The sequence below is a fragment of the Eretmochelys imbricata genome, chromosome 9, assembly GCF_965152235.1.
Source record: "Eretmochelys imbricata isolate rEreImb1 chromosome 9, rEreImb1.hap1, whole genome shotgun sequence".
Classification (NCBI taxonomy): domain Eukaryota; kingdom Metazoa; phylum Chordata; order Testudines; family Cheloniidae; genus Eretmochelys; species Eretmochelys imbricata.
In genome coordinates, this window is record NC_135580.1 from 49,437,522 (window position 1) to 49,458,887 (window position 21,366).

At 44.1% G+C, this 21,366-nt stretch overlaps 1 protein-coding gene across 6 annotated transcripts in view; it reads left to right on the plus strand.

Annotated features, from left to right (window-relative positions):
- Positions 1-12,831: 12,831 nt before the first annotated feature.
- Positions 12,832-21,366, plus strand: part of MAP3K13 (mitogen-activated protein kinase kinase kinase 13) — a 140,568-nt gene continuing 132,033 nt past the window's right edge. For 4 of the 6 annotated variants that reach the window (XM_077826628.1, XM_077826627.1, XM_077826623.1 and 1 more), the window contains exons 1-2: positions 12,873-12,950; positions 20,582-20,711. The gene's annotated coding sequence lies outside the window, so the exon portion shown is untranslated. Of the gene's footprint in view, positions 12,951-20,581; positions 20,712-21,366 lie in introns of all 6 variants that reach the window. The other 2 variants (XM_077826624.1, XM_077826625.1) reach the window with 2 other exon arrangements.

Below are 21,366 nucleotides of genomic sequence, written 5' to 3' on the forward strand. Positions count from 1 at the left end.
TTATTTTGCTGAAGAGCCTTTGGTGAGGGACCCTGTCAAAAGCTTTCTGAAAGTCCAAGTACACTATATCCACTCACCCTTGTCCATGTTTGTTGACCCCCTTGTCACACTGTTTGGCGTGGCTCATAAGCAAGAATCCTAACCTCAGGCAGACTGTTAAGAAGCAGGGCACAAACCCCAAACTGGTTGTGAGTTCTATACTTAGATCTCAGCAACCACGTAACAAGTGTAAACTCAGGCACCATAAAGCCTTAACATGGAGTCACAGACGGTCTCCTTGGGCATTCTAATGTCTCTTGCCTCCCCAGGCAAGCTTGACTCTGTCGCTGATGGTCATTTTACACCTAATATCACAAAATATTCAGGTTACTCCCAGTCCCAAAGGATCAGTCACTTATACAAGGTCAGTTTGCACTTTAGATCTCACACCAAACAGTTGTAGCCAATCCTGTAGTAAACGAAGGATTAACTAAGAAGTAGTAACCGTTATTTACAAGGTTAAAACAGGTAAACAGACACACACAAATGAGTTGCAGTCTTACGTTTCAGATAGTGATAGAGCTGCTGAAATATGCCAGCTCTATAAGTCTTTTAGGGCTAAGCCAAGTTAATCCTGGGGGATCTCTTGCTTATGTTTAGAAATTTTTGTCCCTTAGAGTCCAAACAACATAAAAAGACCCTAATTTCTTCTTGTCAAGGATTTTTATCCACATCTCCCTAGAGTTCAAGCTGATGGGATTTGATTTGTTAGACCCAGCTGCTAAGTAAATTATTTTCAAACCAAAATTCTGAGGACCCAGGCAGTTTGCTGATTGGGCTAACAGCTAATATCCCAGAGACTGTAACCTAAGGATATTGAGGGGTTTAAGGCATTTTTAAGGGACAATGGAGTCACAATGGAGTCACTGGGGAGATAAGTATCCTCATGGTGAGGGTCCCCTTAAGGAGATGAACATCTTCACAAGACCAAATCAGCTTGAAGCAGTGGTTAAACATCTGGAAGGCAACTTTTTTAGCAAAAAAGATTGCTATAAGAAAAGGGTAAAAACTGCAGTTGTTTGGGATTTGATAGTGACAGCCAGAGCTTTTATGAAAGAATATGGAAACTGGAATGTTGAAAATATAAAACTGAAGTTAAATGCAGGCAGGTGAGATTCAAGAATTGACAGACAAGGTCACTGATCAATGGGCACACTATGTTATAAGGTCTGAGGCTTTGACTGAGAAAGCTCAAGAATGTGAGTCTCATAAGGAGCAGAAGGTGCTCTACAAGAATTGGAGAATACAGAACCGACAGTGAAACTTTTGGAAGGAGAAAGCATTGATGTGGACAGTATAGTTTGAGGAGGCTCCACCTCCTTATAATCCACTTTTTCCTTCCTTGAGCAATCTGGACTCTAAAGCTGCCCCTAAAATGCCTGTCCCTTTGAAGCCTGTAATCACATCCACAGTTCAAAATAATCAGGGTGAAGGTACACGTACAGAGGTGAAGGTTAAACACCTTTCACTAGTGGAGGTATCAGCCATAATGAAAGAAATAGGTCCTTGCCCTAGAAGCGGGGGCACAGAAGAAGTGGATTAGGAAAACTAGGGAGCAGGTTGAATTTTGTGACCTGACTAGAGGAGACTGGGGGAGAATTTTGCAGAAGGGAGTCAGTTCTGAGGTTTGGTTGCATATTCCACAGGGTGTTAGAGGTCTGGGACAGTGCCAGTTCCTGTGTTCAGAAATTATCTGAGTTTTATTTGGATTTGCTGCAGCAACCACCATTGCCAGTGTTTGTTAAGCCAAAACCTGACAAGCCCCCTGCAGAATAGGAGTGATTTATGTGTGCTTATTCTCTGGTTATGAATAATCCAGCTCATGATAATCCAGGCTACCCACAACTTGTTATCGATTGGCTACTTCCAGATGTTAAAGAAGTAGTTAAAATGGTGTTTGATAGGGAGTTGTATGAACGTTCAGATTTTGGTTGAAAAAGCAGAACGTGCTTTTCGCTATGTGATGTAGGGTAAGAATAAGGACCCAGTGGATGAGGCTAAAGCACACAGGGTTGAAAGTGGCCAGGAATCCAAGCTAAGGGTAGTACAGGATATTGTAGAAGGTGTGGCCAAGAGAAAGGAAGCAGCCATGCGTGCCCATGGATTCCCTTATGAGGTACAGAGGCGTAATGAGGTACTGGAGGAGGTGCAGAGGCTTCAGGAGTGGACCTCAGGGATGGGGAGCGGTCTATCAGCTAGAACCACTTCCTCGATTCCCCGATAGGGATACCAAGCCTCCTCCCGCTCATCCAAGATTCTTACCTGCATTACCTTGTAGGAGCGGGGATGCCGCTAGGTGCTAACAGTTATAGGAGGCATTTGTAACAAGCTTTGCTTGATCCTGGGGTGTCTGTCTCTTTGACATCTTGAATTCAGGTGGGGGATGTCACATAACCATGCATTACCATGCCCAGAGTGACAGGACAAGGAGCCACTCACTGGCTTATATGACAAAGTTCTATCCTTGCCTCCGTGGTCCTGCGTTTCCTGGCAGATTTTGCTAGCCTCGGAGGCTCACTGTGACCCTCCATGTAACCCTTCTCTCCCTAGAGACAAGAGTCACAGTCTACTGAGCCATTTTCATCATAAGCCAGTGAGTGAGGTGAGGAGAAGTTATCCTTCCTTGCACGGTCTCTGTTGTCTCCCAGTCTCAGTGATTAATCAGGGGGCAAAGGGGGAGAGGGGGAAGAGCCCGGGCCCACCCTCTACTCCAGGCTCCAGCCCAGGGACCCTAAATAGCATCAGCTATGGTAGCTGACCTTTTAGAAACATGACATGTACAATTCTCTGGGCTACTTTCCCCACAGCAGCCCTCACTTCCTCAAGCTCCACTTCACCCTTACCTCAGGGCCTCCTTCCTTGTGCCTGATATGGTGTGTACTATTCAGGCTCTCCAACAGCGCAACTTCCTCCCACAGCTCCTGACATGCACACCTACCTGACTAACTGGGAGGCTTTTAACTAGTTTCAGCCAGCCCCTGATTGGCTTCAGGTGTCCCAATCAACCTAGCATTCTCCCTGCCTTCTGCTTAATTGACCTGGCGCAGCTGTCATTTCACTTATTCTGGTACCAGGGATTGTTTAGCCTGGAGCTAATATATCTATCTCCCACTACTTTTCCATAGCCATCTGGCCTTGCCTTGTCACACTTACTAAACCCTTAGATGTCACTGTAGGCAAGTTTTCTGTTACTCATGTTTGTGTGGTCCGTGACTCTCAGGAGACTGCAGACCCAGCTGCAAAATGCAATAGCTTAAAAAGATCAGCTTTAAGATGCTAAATACATTGACTGAAAACTGTCACTCTGGCCAAAAAGGTAAAAAGTTTACAATCTCAGAATTTTGTAGCTAGTGAAGCCTTTGGAAATGTCCTATTTCACAAACTGAAACTGAATGATTTAAGGGAAATAAATGTTAAGTTAAAAGGAGTTTTGCACAGACTCTAAGGACACTGCAGAGCTCGAAAGGGACTAGACAGTCAAGGGTAGTACAAGGTTTAAAGAGCATAAGTGTTAAAGAGAACAATTTAAAAAAAGGGAGGGGGGAATACCTACGAAGCTGAAGAGGAAAAAATGAGCAACAGCAGCTAACACTGCCTTTCAGAAGAACAGTTTAAGTGTAGCAGCAGAAACAAATAAAGAAAGCAAAGCATCAGTCAAACAGAACATTGCTAAAACACAGCAGATAACAGACCTCAGGCCAAAATAAATAAAATAAAATAAAAGCTCTTGCATGTGAACACTGTATTCAAAACTGAAATATGAAAATAAAATGTGAGCTGCTTAATTTAAGGGAAGCCCAGTGAAAAATGAAAAGACTTTTTAGGGCTGTCGATTAATCGCAGTTAACTCACGTGATTAACTCAAATTAACTGTGATTAAAAAAATTAATAGCAATTAATCGCAGTTTTAATCGCATTACTAAACAATAGAATAGCAATTGAAATGTATTAAATATTTTGGAAGTTTTTCTACATTTTCATATATATTGCCTTCTGTGTTGTAACTGAAATCAAAGTGTATATTTTTTATTACAAATATTTGCACTGTAAAAATTATAAACAAAAGAAATAGTATTTTTCAATTCACCTCATACAAGTACTGTAGTGCAAACTCTTTGTTGTGAAAGTGCAATTTACAAATGTAGAATTTTTTTTTACATAACTGCACTCAAAAACAAAACAATGTAAAACTTCAGAGCCTACAAGTCCACTCAGTCCTACATCTTGTCCAGCCAATCACTAAGACAAACAAGTTTGTTTACATTTACAAGAGCTAATGCTGCCCTCTTCTTATTTACAGTGTCACCAGAAAGCGAGAACAGGCATTTGCTTGGCTCTTTTGTAGCTGGCATTGCAAGTTATTTACGTGCCAGATATGCTACACATTTGTATGCCCCTTCATGCTTCGACCACCATTCCAGAGGGCATGCTTCCATGCTGATGATGCTTGTTAAAAAAAGAATGCGTTAACTAAATTTGTGACTGATTCTCTTTGGGGGAGAATTGTATGTCTCCTGCTGTTTTACGCGCATTCTGCTATATATTTCATTTTATAGCAGTCTTGGATGATGACCCAGCACATGTTCATTTTAAAAACACTTTCACTGCAAATTTCAGAAAATGCAAAGAAGGTACAAATTTGAGATTTCTAAAGATAGCTACAGAACTTAACCCAAGGTTTAAGAATCTGAAGTGCTTTCCAAAATCTGAGAGGGATGAGGTGTGGAGCATGCTTTCAGAAGTCTTAAAAAAGCAACATTCTGATACAGAAACTATAGAACCTGAACCACCAAAAAAGAAAATCAACCTTCTGCTGGTGGCATCTGACTCACGATAATGAAAATGAACATGCGTCGATCCACACTGCTTTGGATTATTATCAAGTAGAACCTGTCATCTGCATGGATGCATGTTCCCTGGAATGGTGGTCGAAGCATGAAGGGACATATGAATGTTTCGAATATCCGGCACATAAATAACTTGCAATGCCACCTACAACAGTGCCATGAGAATGCCTGTTCTTATTTTCAGGTGATATTATAAACAAGAAGCAGGCAGTATTATCTCCTGCAAACATAAACAAACTTGAACAAGAAGTAGGATTGAGTGGACTTGCAGGCTCTAAAATTTTACGTTGTTTTGTTTTTGAATGCAGTTTTTTGGGTACATAATTCTACATTTGTAAGTTCAACTTTCATGATAAAGAGATTGCACTATAGTACTTGTGTATTAGGTGAATTGAAAAATACAATTTCTTTTGTTTTTTTACAGTGCAATTACTTGTAATCAAAAATATAAAGTGTGCACTGTATACTTTGTATTTTGTGCTGTAATTGAAATCAATATTTGAAAATGTAGAAAACATCCAAAATATTTAAATAAATGGTATTATATTATTAACGGTGTGATTAATCATAATTAATTTTTTAATCACGTGATTAATTTTTTTAATAGCTTGACAGCCTAGTACCAACTAATATCTGTAGTATTGAATTTAACCAATTTTAAATTACCAAAGCAGCTTCCTGCTACAGGTAGGACTAAAGGAAATTCAAGGAAAATTCAGTCATACCACCATTGCATTCAGGGCTGGCCCTAGACCAAATGGCACCCCAAGTAAGGAGCGTCTTCAGCACCCCCACCTCCCATTTGTTAAACTTTTGAATACTTTATTTTTTTATTGCATTTGTCGTCCATTTCACACTTGGATGCACAATTTGCATGCATGATTTATCCCTCTCATATAAGATGATAAATTTGCAAGCTACGGTCTGTACATTTGTATTTATTCAAGCCATATATAAGCAAATAAAAAAATTACTTTGTCTAAGCTTACAGAAAGTTTTTAATTTTAAGAATAACTGAAACATACCAACACCAAGAAATTGAACTGTGCATCAAGATTGGGTGGACTAGTATTAAATAGTGTTACAGTAGGTGACAGCTATAGAATGTTACTCCTTGTCCTTTAGTTCAAAAGGTTGCTTTTGCCCTCGTGAACTGAAGCACAACATCACAGAGATCCAAAAATTGGCCAATGGCATTCTGAAGGGATAAAATAGCAAGCAATGTCAGTCTCATCAGCCATCGTTGATCAAAAATATGCTTTAAGGAGCCTGATCTTCAAAAAGCTGCTCTTACCACTTGCTATCGTGACCATCAGTGTGAGCAGAATCCTCAAAGCTATCCACACTTTAGGAAAAAAAGTGTCCTTTAGCTCTGCATCATGAATGAATTGGAGAACTTGGGAGTGGAAAGTGCTTCCTGTGTTGCAAAATGTGATGCATGTTGTCCAATTTGACATAGGTCTTTATCATTGACTTCTGAACATTCCCCATATGTCAGCGTCTGGTGAAGGTCCGTACAATTGTTCAAGAGTGTTTTCCTGTCTGCTGGTCATACAAAAACCAGGTCTTTTTGTGGTGCTTCATTTGTCCAGACTTTTCTTCGATGGTGTAGTGACACAGAGGAATAGGGTGGCACCACCCCCTTGTGGGTGGAGCCCTACTCCTAGCTCTGCCCCCGGAAGCCAAGGGGTGGGGCTGGACGTATAAAGGCAGAACCCAGAAGCTGACTAGGGCCCTGGCCACTAGAAGGGACAGATGCACCCCCTGAGCACTCGCCCTGGGAGGTGGCAGCAGGCCTGCAGAGTGCAGATGACTGGACTGGACCACGTGGACCCTGGACTGACCTGACCTAGGGGGAAGCAGACAACTGGCCTGGACCACCTGGACTCCTGGATGACCCGGCCCCACAGGGAGCAGACGACTGGCCTGGACCACCCGGCCGACCCAATCCCGCAGGAGGCAGATGACTATCCTGGACTGCCAGCTGGCCCAACCCTGGCAGAGCTTCTGCTGGCAACTGAGGTCCCTGCTGACCACCTTACCTCACAGTACCAGCAGGTACCCTTGGAGAGGGCGTGTGGAAGTGGCCCAGGGGTAGTAGACCCCTGTCTAGCTGCAAAGCTGGCAGAGGGTGAATTAGCATGTTGCGGCTTGGATCCCTGCTGACGTGGTGGCAGACCCCTCCACCACCCTTAGGGCCCGGGACTGGGATGCAGTGGAGTGGGAGGGCCTGCATCCCCCCCACCACCCAAGCGGTGGGTGGCAGTCTCCCCCTCCCTCAGGCTAGCTGAAGGAAAGCCTGAGTTAACTGACTTTGTTTCATAGGCGCCGACTCCATGGGTGCTGCAGGGCTGGAGTACCCACGGGGAAAAGTTAGTGCTCCCCCCCCCCCACACCTCCTCCTCTTCCCCCGAGCTCGTCGCGTCCCTGCTCCTCCCCTTCCCTCTCAGCACTTCCTGCCCGCCGCCTAATAGCTGTTTAGCGGCAATTAAGACTTTCTAGGAGGGAGAGGAATGAGTGGGGATGCAGCACGCTCAGGGGAGAAGAGACAGGGCAGGGGCGGGGACTTGGGGGAAGAGGGTGGAATGGGGGTGGCGTGAGGGCGGTGCAGCAGGTGAGCTCCCACTGGGTCAAGAGGAAGCCAGCACTTATGCTTTGTCTGCAGCCCCACCCGAGTGCAGGTTGGAGCTGAGTGACTTTGTTTACTGTCCCGCTCTGAACCAGAGCCTAGGCTGATAGGCTGGGCAGCAAACAGTCAGAGTACAGGCCTGAGCATGAGACTCTTTGCTGCCTTGCCCTGACGTGGGGCTGGGGCTCTGTAATTGTGTTTATTGTTCGGCACTGACCACAGGCCCAAGCTCATGTCTCCCATCACCCCGCGGATTCCCCATGTCAGGTGACCCCCGGAGACGTAGTGGGGTGGACTGGCCACCCACAGACCCAGAGGAGGAGGAGCCACCTCTGGGGAAAAATGGACTACAGGTGGACTCGAGTAGTGTCAATGAGTGAGCAAAAACCCTCCCTCTTGAATTTTTCTTCTGAGCTTCCCTATCACCTCATTTCTATCCTCATAATCAAACTGTCTTCTTCCAATGAGCCTGTCTACAAGGAAACTCGTATTTCTTTGGCAGCAATGATGGCATATTCAAATCTGTTCTCTCTGTAGACCACAATGAAATCAAGGCAGCTTCTCATCAAAGTTGTGGCAGCCACGATGTCCATCAACTGATTTTGTAATGCCTTCCTTACATTACTTGGAACAGAATATTGTGCCAAACCACAATTGAGACCAGAAATTTGAAGTCCAGGATCTGGTTTACCAGGCTTTGCGTCTTGTGTAAGATTTGGCTTCAGCTTTACTCGACTGTGCCAGTTCCAAGAAGGCATCATAAACCTTAGTCATTTGGTACGCCCATGGCCTTACGGCTGTCAATGCAGCTCTACCAGTGAGTTTCACTTAGCGGCTTCATGGTCAGATTTGTAAGATTGTCAGTGAAGATCTTCCATGTGATTGTCCTGTTTTCAGCATCAACTTATACCCTTTGCAGTACTCCAAAAAGAGATACTGAATCTAAGGGCTGGTCTACACTACACAGTTAGGTCAACCTAAGGCAGCTTACATCAACCTAATTAGGTCAGTGTCTACACTTCAGCTTTGCTCCTGCCAATGTAAGTGCCCTACTACACTGACATAATAACTCCATGAGAAGTACAAGCCTCATGTGGGTGTAATTAGGGTGAGACGAGTGTCTGTGTAGACACTGCGTTTTTACATGGGCTTGTGACGGGTTGGATCACAGAAACCCCTCTGGGGCTGCCAACTGATGTGCCAAGACTACTTCTGCCCTTGCTTTCCCTATCAGCTTGGGACTCCAGAACCCTGCCAGGTGGTGCCAGACATGCTTACCGGCCACAAACACAGACCCACATCTAAACCACATCCCACAAACTGCGAGCTTAACTGAAAGCAGCTTAAGAAGTGTTCTGTCACTCAGATGCCCAACTCCCAATAGGGTCCAAACCCCAAATAAATCCACTTCACCAGCTTTATAAGTGTAAAGCTTATACAGGGTAAACACATAAATTGTTCGCCCTCTATAACCCTGATAGAGAGATGCACAGCTGTTTGCCCACCCCCACCAGGTATTAATATATACTCTGGGTTAAATAATAAGTAAAAAGTGATTTAATTAAATACAGAACGTAGGATTTAAGTAGTTCCAAGTAGTAACAGACAGAACAAAGTGAATTACCAAGCAAAATAAAATAAAACATGCAAGTCTATGCCTAATACAGTAAGAAAATTGAATACAGATAAAACCTCACCCTCAGAGGTGTTCCAGTAAGCTTCCTTTTACAAACTAGTCTCCTTCTAGTCTGGGTCCAGCAATCACTCACACCCCCTAGTAGTTACTGTCCTTTGTTCCAGTTTCTCTCAGGTATCCTTGGTGGCGGAGAGGCTCTCTCTTGAGCCAGCTGAAGACAAAATGGAGGGGTCTCCCAAGGCTTTATATAGTTTCTCCTTGTGGGTCTAAACCCCTTCCTCCACCTGTGCAGAATTACAGCTACAAAATGGAGTTTGAGTCATGCATGGACATGTGACTCCAAAACTGTACAGGCCAAGCCACATAGCCAGGAAAGCTCAGATGTAGATTGGTGTCTATTAAGGTCTATTGTCAGCTTAAGTGTTTCTTGACTGGGCACTTAACTTGCACATTCCTTTCTAAAGAAGCTGACCAAATGCCTTACGAAGGCTATTTAAAAATCAAACAAGTACACAGCCAGTATTAATAACTTCGAATACAAAAATGATACATGCATACAGATAGGATGAATATATTCAGTAGATCATAACCTTTATAGAGATGTGTTAACTGGAATATGTTTTATGCTACATTTGCCATGTATGTCATATATACATTCATGAGCATATTCCCATAAAGCATTATGGGGTGCATCACAGGCTGTTAGCTGTTTTGTCAATTTCATGGCAGGAGCCATGAAATTGATAAGAAAGCTGGGTAGCTAGAGCCCAGCTATCCCCTGCTTCCTGCCAAGGTGAGAAGCCCCAGGCAGCTCTCCCCCGCATATACACACACCCCAGCTCCCGATGGGGAACGGGGAGATCAGCTTGCTGGGAGCCTGTGGGGTAGTTGGGCTCCCACCAGGGAGTCGCCAGCGGAGTGGAGAGATCGGGCTCTCAGCTCCTCCCACTGCCCCTCTTAGGATGGTGGAAGCGCACTTGGTGAGGAAGGATGTGCACCACCGATCCAAGGAGGGTAGTGTGGACATTCAGGCACCACAGTAATTACTCCGATGGTGCAAGTCAACCTAATGTAGGTTGAGTTATGTTTCTAGTGTAGATATACTCTAAAGAAGATGACGCTGCATCTGACTCAACCAGGTTGAGGAGATGGCAGCCACAAAGCAAGCTCTTGGATTCAGCATAAAGATCCTTGCCTGGATGCCACTGTTTCTTCCTTTCATGTTCACGCAGTTGTCAGAGCCTTGGCTGCAGCAGTCCTGAAGCTTTATTTTATTCTCATTCAAAATGTTCATAAACAGTTCTGTTAGGCCTTTTCCAGTAGAGTTGTCCACAAACCAGAAACAGATAAAGTGTTCCTTTACGGGGATACAGCCATCCTCGTCATCAACAAATCTTACTGTATAAAGAAAAGGAGTACTTGTGGCACCTTAGAGACTAACCAATTTATTTGAGCATGAGCTTTCGTGAGCTACAGCTCACTTCATTGCTCAAATAAATTGGTTAGTCTCTAAGGTGCCACAAGTACTCCTTTTCTTTTTGCGAATACAGACTAACACGGCTGTTACTCTGAAACCTGTCATTATGCAAGGCAAATCTTACTGTGAATGTCATCTTTTCACTGTGACTAATGTTGGGAGTGCAATCCATTATTATGGCATAGTACTTCACTTTGGCGAAGCCGCATCAATAGGTTATCAAGCACCTTCCTTGTCATAAGGTCAATAAATTTGTTTTGAATTATTTCACTGCAGTTATGGTCCACAGCTTCTTTACAAACTACTCAACATAGATGCTCATGCATGACATCAACGTATTTCCCAAGGAGCTCTACCAAACAGAGGAAATTACCACTATGTTCAGTGAACAACTTATCTGACGAGCCTCAGAAAGGCAAATAATTCTTTGCAAGGAAGAGGGTAATTGAGATCAGATGCTTGAGCACATTCCTCCAATGCTGAGTTTCTATATGAATGCTGCGCTGGTTTTCTACATCTATACATTTATTCAGCTTGAGCCTGGACTTGACCTCCATCCATTTGTAGTAGGCCATAAAAGGTTCTACAAAGGTCCAGAACATTCTAGAAGGTTAGTGAAAAACGAATCCACATAGGAAATACCCCGAGACATTTTACTTTAAACATTCTATTTTCCCTTTTGTTGCTAACAACAAAAACAGCACTGAGAGCTTAGTGTGCCCTCCCCCCACCAGCAAGCCAAATACCCCAGGCTGTCGCCTGCTCTTAAGTGTGGCCCTGGGCAGAGCAGGAGGCAGGGTGGAGCCATGGCTGGGCTAGGAGCAGAGTGGGGCTGGGGCCAAAGATGGGCTCAGTGAAGCTCCCTCTCCACCTCCCCAAACATTCCTCCACACCCCCTGGGACGAACACCCCACAGTTTGGGGAACACTGATGTAGACAAATTGCAGAGTCCAGAGGAGAGCAACAAACATGATAAAAGGTTTAGAAAACCTGACCTGTAGGGAAAGGGGGAAAGAAATGGGCATGTTTAGACGGCTGAGTGGGACACAACAAATCTTCAAGTCCATTAAGGGCTGTTAGGAAGAGGATGGTGATTGTCTGTTCTCCTAGAGTTGCGAGCTTTCTAATCTCACAAAACTGAACACCCTTGCCCAGTCTCAGCCAACTCCATCCCTGACCCTCACTCGCTTTCACCAGGCTGGGGCAAACGGTTGGGGTGTGGGTGGGAGTGAGGGCTCTGGCTAGGGGAGCAGATGCTGGGGTGGGGCTGGGAATGAGGGGTTTAGGGTTCAGAAGGGGGATCCGGGCTGGGGCTGAGAGGTTGGAGCGCGGCAGAGGGCTTCGGGCTAGGGGTGTGGTGCGGGAGGGGGTGTGGCTGGGGGATGAAGGGTTTGGGGTGCAGGAGGTGGGTCAGAATTGTGGCAGGGGGTTGGGGTGTGGGCTCCAGGAGGGAGTTTGGTTGCAGGAAGGGGTTCTGACTGGGGCAGGAGGGTAGGGTGTGGGATGGGGTTCAGGCTCTGCCTTGGCAGCACTTACCTCAGGCGGCTCCCAGTTGGCAGTGCAGTGGGGCTAAGGAAGGCTCCCTGTCTGTCCTAGCTTCGCACAGCTCCTGGAAGCAGCCAGCATGTCCGGCTCCTAGGCGGAGGATCCAGGCACCTCTGTGAGCTGCCTACAGGCACCGCCACTGCAAAGCCTATTGGCCACCGTTCCCGGCCAAAGGGAGCTGCAGAGCCATGGGAGGGAGCTGGGGTACGGGTCAGTGAATGGAACCCCTGCGGCCACCCCTGTGCCTAGGAGCTGGATATGCCAGCTACTTCCGGGAGCCACGTGGAGCCAGGCTGCCCCCCAGGCCGAGGTGCCCCCTCTGGCAGGGGCAGGGCGGGGTACCCTGTGGGGGAAGAGCGCTCCTCCCCCTCAGCGTTATAAGTAGCCGACCCGCCGGCCTGGCCCTTTGGGGGAGCGCGGCGCGCGCCAGGAGCGAGTCCATGGCCAGTGCAGGGCTGGGATTGGCGGGGGAGCTGCGCACGAGAGGGAAGCGAGCGGGAGATCAACAGACCGGTACAGCTCCTAGCCCGCCTCCTGATTCCTGAACCCCTAGTGCGCACGCGTGTGGCTCAGCTGCTTCCCCAGTTATCTTGGAGCCGGCAGTGACGTCACCAGCGTCGGATGGCTTTGGCTGGGGGCAGTGCCTTGCTTTGCATGGAGGAAATGACGCGTTTGTTGACGCAGCAGGTAACGTAGCAGGTGGTAGCGGCGGGGCTGCAGTGGCAGTCTGAGGCGGTGGCTGGGTGCTCCCGGTGAGTGCGCGTAGCCCTCGGCTAGGTAATGTGGGGCGCCTCTTTTAACGCCGGGAGCGGGCGCAGGGAGAGGAGGCGGAGCCGAGCGGGCGTGGGGCGGGGGGGGCGCGGGGAGAGGAGGCGGAGTCGAGCGGGTGGGCGGGCATGTGCGGGCGGGGAGAAGCCGGGCGGGCAGGCTGTTGGGGGGCCATGTGGACTCGGGGTGCCAGGGCAGCGAGTGGGAGAATGGGTTGGTGAGGGCTGTGTACGGGTGTCATCGGGACCACTGGGGGCAATGCCAGGAGAGAGAGAGGTGGGAGACTGGGAGGGGCAGTGGAAAGGAGGCTGTAGCCGCTGTGAAGTGAGCTGTAGCTCACGAAAGCTTATGCTCAAATAAATTGGTTAGTCTCTAAGGTGCCACAAGTACTCCTTTTCTTTTTGAGATTGTTACAGTGGCTGCATTGTTCCTAGCACTTCAGAGCCATATGCTCCAACGCTGCCTTTTATTTCTAGCCCCACCTGTTTTTCCAGCCACCCATCAATCCTTCACCCACCTACACCCTGTGCATTTCTCCCCAAATGCCAGGGAGGGCCCCTGTGCTGAGAAAGGTTTCAGAGTAACAGCCGTGTTAGTCTGTATTCGCAAAAAGAAATGGAGTACTAGTGGCACCTTAGAGACTAACCAATTTATTTGAGCATGAGCTTTCGTGAGCTATAGCTCACTTCATCAAGGAAGCTGGCAGGCAGTTGGAAGAAACGCTGAGTAGCTTTCTAATTCAGTGTCGTGCTGAAGTTTGTCAGTAGTTCTGGAAGGGACAATCATAGGCTACTAAGGGCACGGCTTCACTAGCAACATTAAAGCGCTTTAATGTAGCTGTGTAGTCATGGCACCAAAAAAACCACCTCCATGGGAATAGCTACCAGTGAGTGCACTGTTTACACTGCTACTTTACAGAGCTAAAACTTGCAGCACTCAGGGGGTGTTTTTTCACACCCCTGAGCGAAAAAGTTGCAGTGCTGTAAAGTGGCAGTGTAGACAAGGCCTTAGTTACATCCTATATTAGTTACTGTATATAATAGACATAAGTTTTGAATTTCATATGTTGTCAAAGAGAGAATGTATTCTCCTGGGGATCCAATAGACCTTTATCCAGAGTGTCTCAGTTCAGAAATTAAGCCAAATAATTCAAAGTCCTGAAACTTCAAAGCTCTTGGTAATATGAGGATATATACAAATATTTTAAAAAGGAGATTATAGGCTCCCTTTTCTCCTATCCTAATTAATGCAGGTTAGTGTTTGTGGTCCCAGATTAGATTAAACTGATTTTTAGAGACACTTGATTTGTTTCATTTTTCCCCCTTTCATTGCATTACTACAGTGGAATTTTAAAGTTTTTGGGTGCCTTAAATGTTCATTTCTTACATTAACATGTTTGGGTTTCTTTTATGTCTAATCTTAACTCGTTTTAGGATAATTACAGCATCCCTGTAATGTTCTTTAATTTAAGTTACTGATATGTACTGTCAACCTTAACTACATCTTCATGTAGTTGTTTTTGGCTGGGAATTTCCTTCATTATTTTAAATTATGAAAATTTCATACATGACTCCTAAACAAAAAACCAAAGAGAATGCTGTCATGCAATGTTTCTAATGATTTGGAGATATAAAATACCAGTCTTAAATTATTTAACTTTTAATGGGAAAGCCACTGGTGGCACAAAACAGGGAGAGTGCACTGGCCAATGTAGCTGGCTTACGGCTGTTTTAAATTACTGGAGCCGGTCAAGGCAACCAAAGTGAGTCTGGTCCTTAGTTTTCAATTGGTTTAGTGATCTATGTTAGTGAGACTGGTGCTGTGTGAAGTTGTGGCAGGGAGAGCCCCGTCTCTGAGTCACAGTGTGTCTCTGGTTTAAGGTATCTCCCTGTGCCCCAGAATCAATTCTCCCAGCAGTGCTGCTTTAATATGCTGTGGAACTGAGGCAGCAGTACCATGATGATAGTATTGTTGCCTAAACTAGCATGCAGCCATGGAATCTTTAATGAGACATCACAGTTGCGCCAGTTCATCTACCAGTGGAAACTTTTGACATCTGTATTCAGTCTCGATCATACCACTGCTCATTACGACCAATAGAACTGTCATTAATAACTTAGTGTAATTGAAACTTACCTGTGAGATTTCAACTAGTTCTAATTATATGGAAACTTTGAAGTGTCTCTGTTTTAATATATTTGGGACAAAGAAAATCCTGATGCAGTATGCTAAATTTGTCAAGGAGCCCATCTTTTAATTCATAAACTAAGATTTCCTTGTCAACTCTTGGAACATTTATTTGTACTAGGTCTGTTGATTAATGGTAGTTAATTCACGCGATTAACTCAAAAATTAATTGCACTGTTAAACATTAGAATATCAACTGAAATTTATTAAATATTTTGGATGTTTTTCTATATTTTCAAATATATCTATTTAAATTACAACACAGAATACAAAATGTACAGTGCTCATATTATTTTGATTACAAATATTTGCACTGTAAAAATGATAAATATAAGAAATAGTTTGTTACATAACTGCAGTCAAAAACAAAACAATGTAAAACTTTAGAGCTTACAAGTCCACTCAGTCCTACTTCTTGTTCAGCCTATAACTAAGAGAAATAAGTTTGTTTATATTTACGGGAGATAATGCTGCCCACTTCTTAATTACAATGTCACCTGAAAGTGAGAACAGGCATTTGCATGGCACTGTTGTAGCTGGCGTCACAAGATATTTATGTGCCAGATCTGCTAAAGATTCGTATGCCTCTTCATGCTTCAGCCATCGTTCCAGAGGATATGCTTCCATGCGGATGATGCTTGTTTAAAAAAATGATGAGTTAATTAAATTTGTGACTGAACTCCTTGGGGGAGAACTGTATGCCTTCTGTTCTGTTTTACCCGCGTTCTGCCATATATTTCATAGAATCTCGGGGTTGGAAGGGACCTCAGGAGGTCATCTAGTCCAACCCCCTGCTCAAAGCAGGACCAATCCCCAACTAAACCATCCCAGCCAGGGCTTTGTCAAGCCTGACCTTAAAAACCTCTAAGGAAGGAGATTCCACCACATCCCTAGGTAACCCATTCCAGTACTTCACCACCCTCCTAGTGAAAAAGTTTTTCCTAATATCCAACCTACACCTCCTCCACTGCAACTTGAGATCATTACTCCTCGTTCTGTCATCTGCTACCACTGAGAACAGTCTAGATCTGTCCTCTTTGGAACCCCCTTTCAGGTAGTTGAATGCAGCTATCAAATCCCCCCTCATTCTTCTCTTCTGCAGACTAAATAATCCCAGTTCCCTCAACCTCTCCTCATAAATCATGTGCTCCAGCCCGCTAATCCTTTTTTTTTTTTTTTGCCCTCCGCTGGACTCTTTCCAATTTTTCCACATCCTTCTTGTAGTGTGGTGCCCAAAACTGGACACAGTACGCCAGATGAGGCCTCACCAATGCCGAATATAGCGGAATGATGACGTGCCTCGATCTGCTGGCAGTGCTCCTACTTATACAGCCCAAAATGCCATTAGCCTTCTTGGCAACAAGGGCACACTGTTGAGTCTCATCCAGCTTCTTGTCCACTATAAGCCGTAGATACTTTTCTGCAGAACTGCTGCCTAGCTGCTCGGTCCCTATTCTGTAGCAGTGCATAGGATTCTTCCATCCCACGGTGCGTTTCAAGTTCTAGCCATCTCAGATGATGACCCAGCACATGTTGTTCATTTTAAGAACAATTTCACTGCAAATTTGATAAAATGCAAATAAGGTGCCAGTGTGAAATTTCTAAAGAAAGCTGCAGTACTCAACCCAAGATTTAAGAATCTGAAGTGCCTTCCAAAAGCTGAGAGGGATGAGGTATGGAGCATGCTTTCAGAAGTCTTAAAAGAACAACACTCTGATGTGGAAACTATGAAAACCAAACCACCAAAAAAAAAAATCAACCTTCTGCTGGTGGCATCTGAATCATGATGATGAAAATGAACGTGTCGGTCTACACTGTTTTAGATGGTTATCAAGCAGAACCCATCATCAGCATGGACACACGTCCCCTGGAATGATAGCTGAAGCATGAAGGGACATATGAATCTGGCATGTAAATATCTTGCGACCCTAGCTACAACAGTGCCATGCAAACGCCTGTTCTCACTTTTGGGTGACGTAAACAAGAAGCAGGCAGCATTATCTTCTGCAAATGTAAACAAACTTTTTTGTCTGAGTGATTGGCTGAACAAGACGTAGGACTGGTTGGACTTGTAGGTGCTAAAGTTTTATATTTTATTTTTGAATGCAGGATTTTTTGAACATAATTCTATGTTTGTAAGTTCAACTTTTATGATAGAGATTGAACTTCAATACTTGTATTAGGTGAGTTGAAAAATACTATTTCTTTTGTTTTTTACAATGAAAATATTTGTAATCAAAATAAAGTGAGCACTGAACACTTTGTGTTCTGTGTTGTAATTGAAATGAATATATTTGAAAATGTAGAAAGTGTCCAAAAATGTTTAAAAAAATTGATCGCAATTAATCATGCCGTTAAACAATAATAGAATACCATTTATTTAATTGCTTGACAGCCCTAATTTAAATATTTTTGATGTTTTCTACATTTTCAAATATATTCATTTCAATTACAACACAGAATATGAAGTGTACTGTGCTCACTTTATATTTATTTATGCTGACAAAAAGGTGGACATCCTGATTAAGGTCCAGTGGCAGTACCCTAGTGCCTAGTTTGGAGGAACTGAGAGAAACGATATTTTATGACAGATTGCATTGATATTTATTTTGTGTCCTTTACATCCGGGCAAAAAAAATTAATCAAGCTCTGGCTCACTCAGAAGCGTTTTACAGCTGGGTTTCCTCTTTTGAGTCTCATGTATTTATAATTAGAAGGTGGTTCTGGGTACAATGGGTCACCCTCATCTGTTACAAATTGATGCGTCCAGTTTATGGCAGATGGGTGGTCTTGTTTTAAGCATAAGACTGTGCGTTGGGAGGTCTGGATTTTATTCAGTCACTTCCACGAACTTCCTGGGATCTTGAAACCATTTTAATCTCTATTTCTCAGTTTTTTCCATCTGTAAAATGGAGATAAATGACCTAAAGAGGCTTAATTCATTAATGTTTAGAAAATGCTTTGTTGCTGTGTAGAAGGGCTGTGTGGTGGTGGTGGGTTACGTTTTTTGTTTTCCAGTCCACTTCACCACCCTTCCCATTTATTAGCGGTCTGACTTATGAGCTCAGTACCGTAATGTGGTACTCATTTCCATCTATCTTTATGGCAGAATTCTGCTCTCAGATATGCAGGCACAGCTCTAGTTGAAATTTGTGAGTTTTGTTTGGGTGTCTGAGGTCCGGATTTAGCACTTGGATTGTGACTTCTTCTTAGAGTTCAGGGGCTTAATCTGAGAGTTTTTCTTGGCTTCTTTGTGTAATGCTGATGGCCTGCTGTTGAAGGCCCATTTAAACTATAAAGCTACCAAGTTTAAAAGTAACCTGCAAAAACATGTGAGAACTGACGTGTGCACTTTCTCAGCCCTTAAGTGAATAAGTACAGGGACTGAAACCGTCACAGAGAATTTCCTGAACTGTTGGTCAGGGATTTGAATTAAAAACACATAAATACCTGTATTTTAAGACCATTTTCCAATTATCTAGTCCTGTGGTTCTCAAAGTTTTTGTATTGGTGACACCTTTCATATAGCAAGCTTCTGAATGCAGCCCCCTTTAAAATTAAAACCCCCTGTTTTTAGTTTATACTTAATTTAACAGGGACTCAGGCTCCCAGCCCCACTCCTGGCAGGATTGACACTTTGTGACTCCCAGGTAATAACCTTGTGACCCCCTGGGGGGTTGCAATCCCCAGTTTGGGAACCCGAGCTAGACTGATCACCTCCATATCACAGAATAAAAACAGTTTTAAACGGTCTGACTAAAAATCCCTTCCCTTCTCAGTCACACTTATAAGGTTATATGCACTTTTGGTACTTGTGATGTGATAATGCTAGTTTTTCTGTTACCTTTAGAGTCCTCCAGGAAAGTCAGGGTAGCATGAGCTGAATTTCTAGTGTAAAAATACAAACAAAAGGGAGGAAAAATGGTCTGTGGTAGTGTGGGGGAAGGGTGTGGAAATAGCCTCTTAGTCTCCTTTATGCATAATAAACAAGGAAACACAATTGCTTCCTTTGTAGATCACCTTTAATCAGGGCCCTGTGTATTCCATGATTCTGCCATTGCTGCAGAATTATGCTCTAGAATTTCCACTTTAAATGTTTCAGAAATATTCTTTATAACAGGCGTCAACTGCCCTTTTCATTTAATGGGTTGTTAACTCTGAAACCTAAAAATGACAACGGCATGTTGAAAACTGAAATTGTGGGGACAGTATAAAATGAACGTAATATCCAACTGTATATCACAGAGGTTGCTGCACTGACTAGATTAATTTTTTTATATTTAATGCATTAAGATTCTCCATTAAATATGTATCTGAATCTTCCTCAGAACTCCCAGCAGCAGCAACTGCAGAATGTAGGGACCTTACTTTAGAATGTAGATCCGTTTACTGTGAAGTGAATGAGGTCTTGCATTGAGTAGCTGTGACTGGCTAGGCTATAGCATGGTTTGGTTCAGTTTGTGCAGATAGGGACAAATGTTATTACCATATTAACACATATTTTTTTAAGGTCAGGCTTGACAAAGCCCTGGCTGGGATGATTTAGTCGGGGATCGGTCCTGCTTTGAGCAGGGGGTTGAACTAGATGACCTCCTGAGGTCCCTTCCAGCCCTGATATTCTATGATTCTATGAATGCATTAGCCCTGGTGAAGACCTAGTCTGAATCATGGTGTATAGCTTTTTAAACAATTGTCTGTTACACAGTTTGGCCGCCTCCACACACATGCCATGCTATAACTTGGTTTGGGCACAGCCAAATTAAATTACTGTCAAACTAGGTTATTCTGCCTGCAAAATGGGCCTACAGTGACATTCAGTACTCTTAGTGTGAGTGGAGGTTGTTTGGCTATTGAGAGCCTTGTCATAGCTTCTTAGCGCTATATATGCTATAACTTTGTTGTCCCATTCATGCTACAAACAAAAGGCAATCACCGTGTAGCATGGATGGAATTAGCATGGTCTAGGTTTAAGTGCTGGCATGGTTAGAATAGTCTCCGAGACCCTGGGAAAATCAAATACCACAGAACTACACTATAGTTTTTCAACCACATATGAAATCGCAGTGTCCAAAATTAAAAACCGAAAGCCATGTAAATGAATAAAGTGTGAACAGCATAGGCTAGGAGTCTTGAGACTAATGTTCTGTTCATGGCTTCGCCACTGAACTGCTGTGTGACCTTGGGGAAGTGCCTTCACCTGTCTTTTACTAATAGTTCGTACAGCACCTAATACAATGGGTCCCTGAGCTCGGTTGCTGTTACAGTATCATGATGTTAACAGACAACCTCTCCTTGCCCAAGCAGAACTGTGGTTCTGAGCAGAATAATTGTCCACTTTGATTGGATTTGAGATGAACTTTTATGGAGACATCAGAAAACAGGAAAAGTGCAGTATGTATGTAACAGTGTGCGCTTTATTGGAGATATATACATTAAATTGGCATTCTTTTCAGATCTCCAGAATACCAATTTCTGTGAAGAGCACCAAACGGATCAAATTAACAGAAACACATGGACCACTAAGTCTTTCAAAAATGAGCAAATTCATACTTTTCTACTGGAACCCACAGTGTCTTGAAAAAGGTAAGGGGTTATTTTTGGTTGTTCTCTATGGCAGGTGAGCTCTTCAACATCTTAGGGTCCTGATTATGCAGAGTGATTAGGGTAGGTAGACCTTTACATCAGTTCAGAATGCCTTTGGCTTTCTGAAGAGGTGCAGGCTGAAGACAAATATGGATTTAGGATCCCATATTTTGAAAATCTTAGCCAGCATTCTTCACTTCCTGTCCTAAACTCTTCTAAATGTTTGCATGCTATTTAAACAGTGGCAACATCTTGCCTAACAAATTGCTGTGTGTTAGTGATGATTCGGCATTGGAGAGGCCCCATCTGAAGTACTGTGTCCAGTTTTGGGCCCCACACTACAAGAAGGATTTGGAAAAATTGGAGAGAGTCCAGCGGAGGGCAACAAAAATTATTAGGGGGCTGGAGCACATGATTTATGAGGAGAGGCTGAGGGAACTGGGATTATTTAGTCTGCAGAAGAGAAGAATGAGGTGTGATTTGAGCGCTGCTTTCAACTACCTGAAAGGGGCTTTCAAAGGGGATGGATCTAGACTGTTCTTAGTGGTACCAGATGACAGAACAAGGAGTAGTGGTCTCAAGTTGCAGTGAGGGAGGTTTAGGTTGGATATTAGGAAAAACTTTTTCACTAGGAGGGTGGTAAAGCACTGGAATG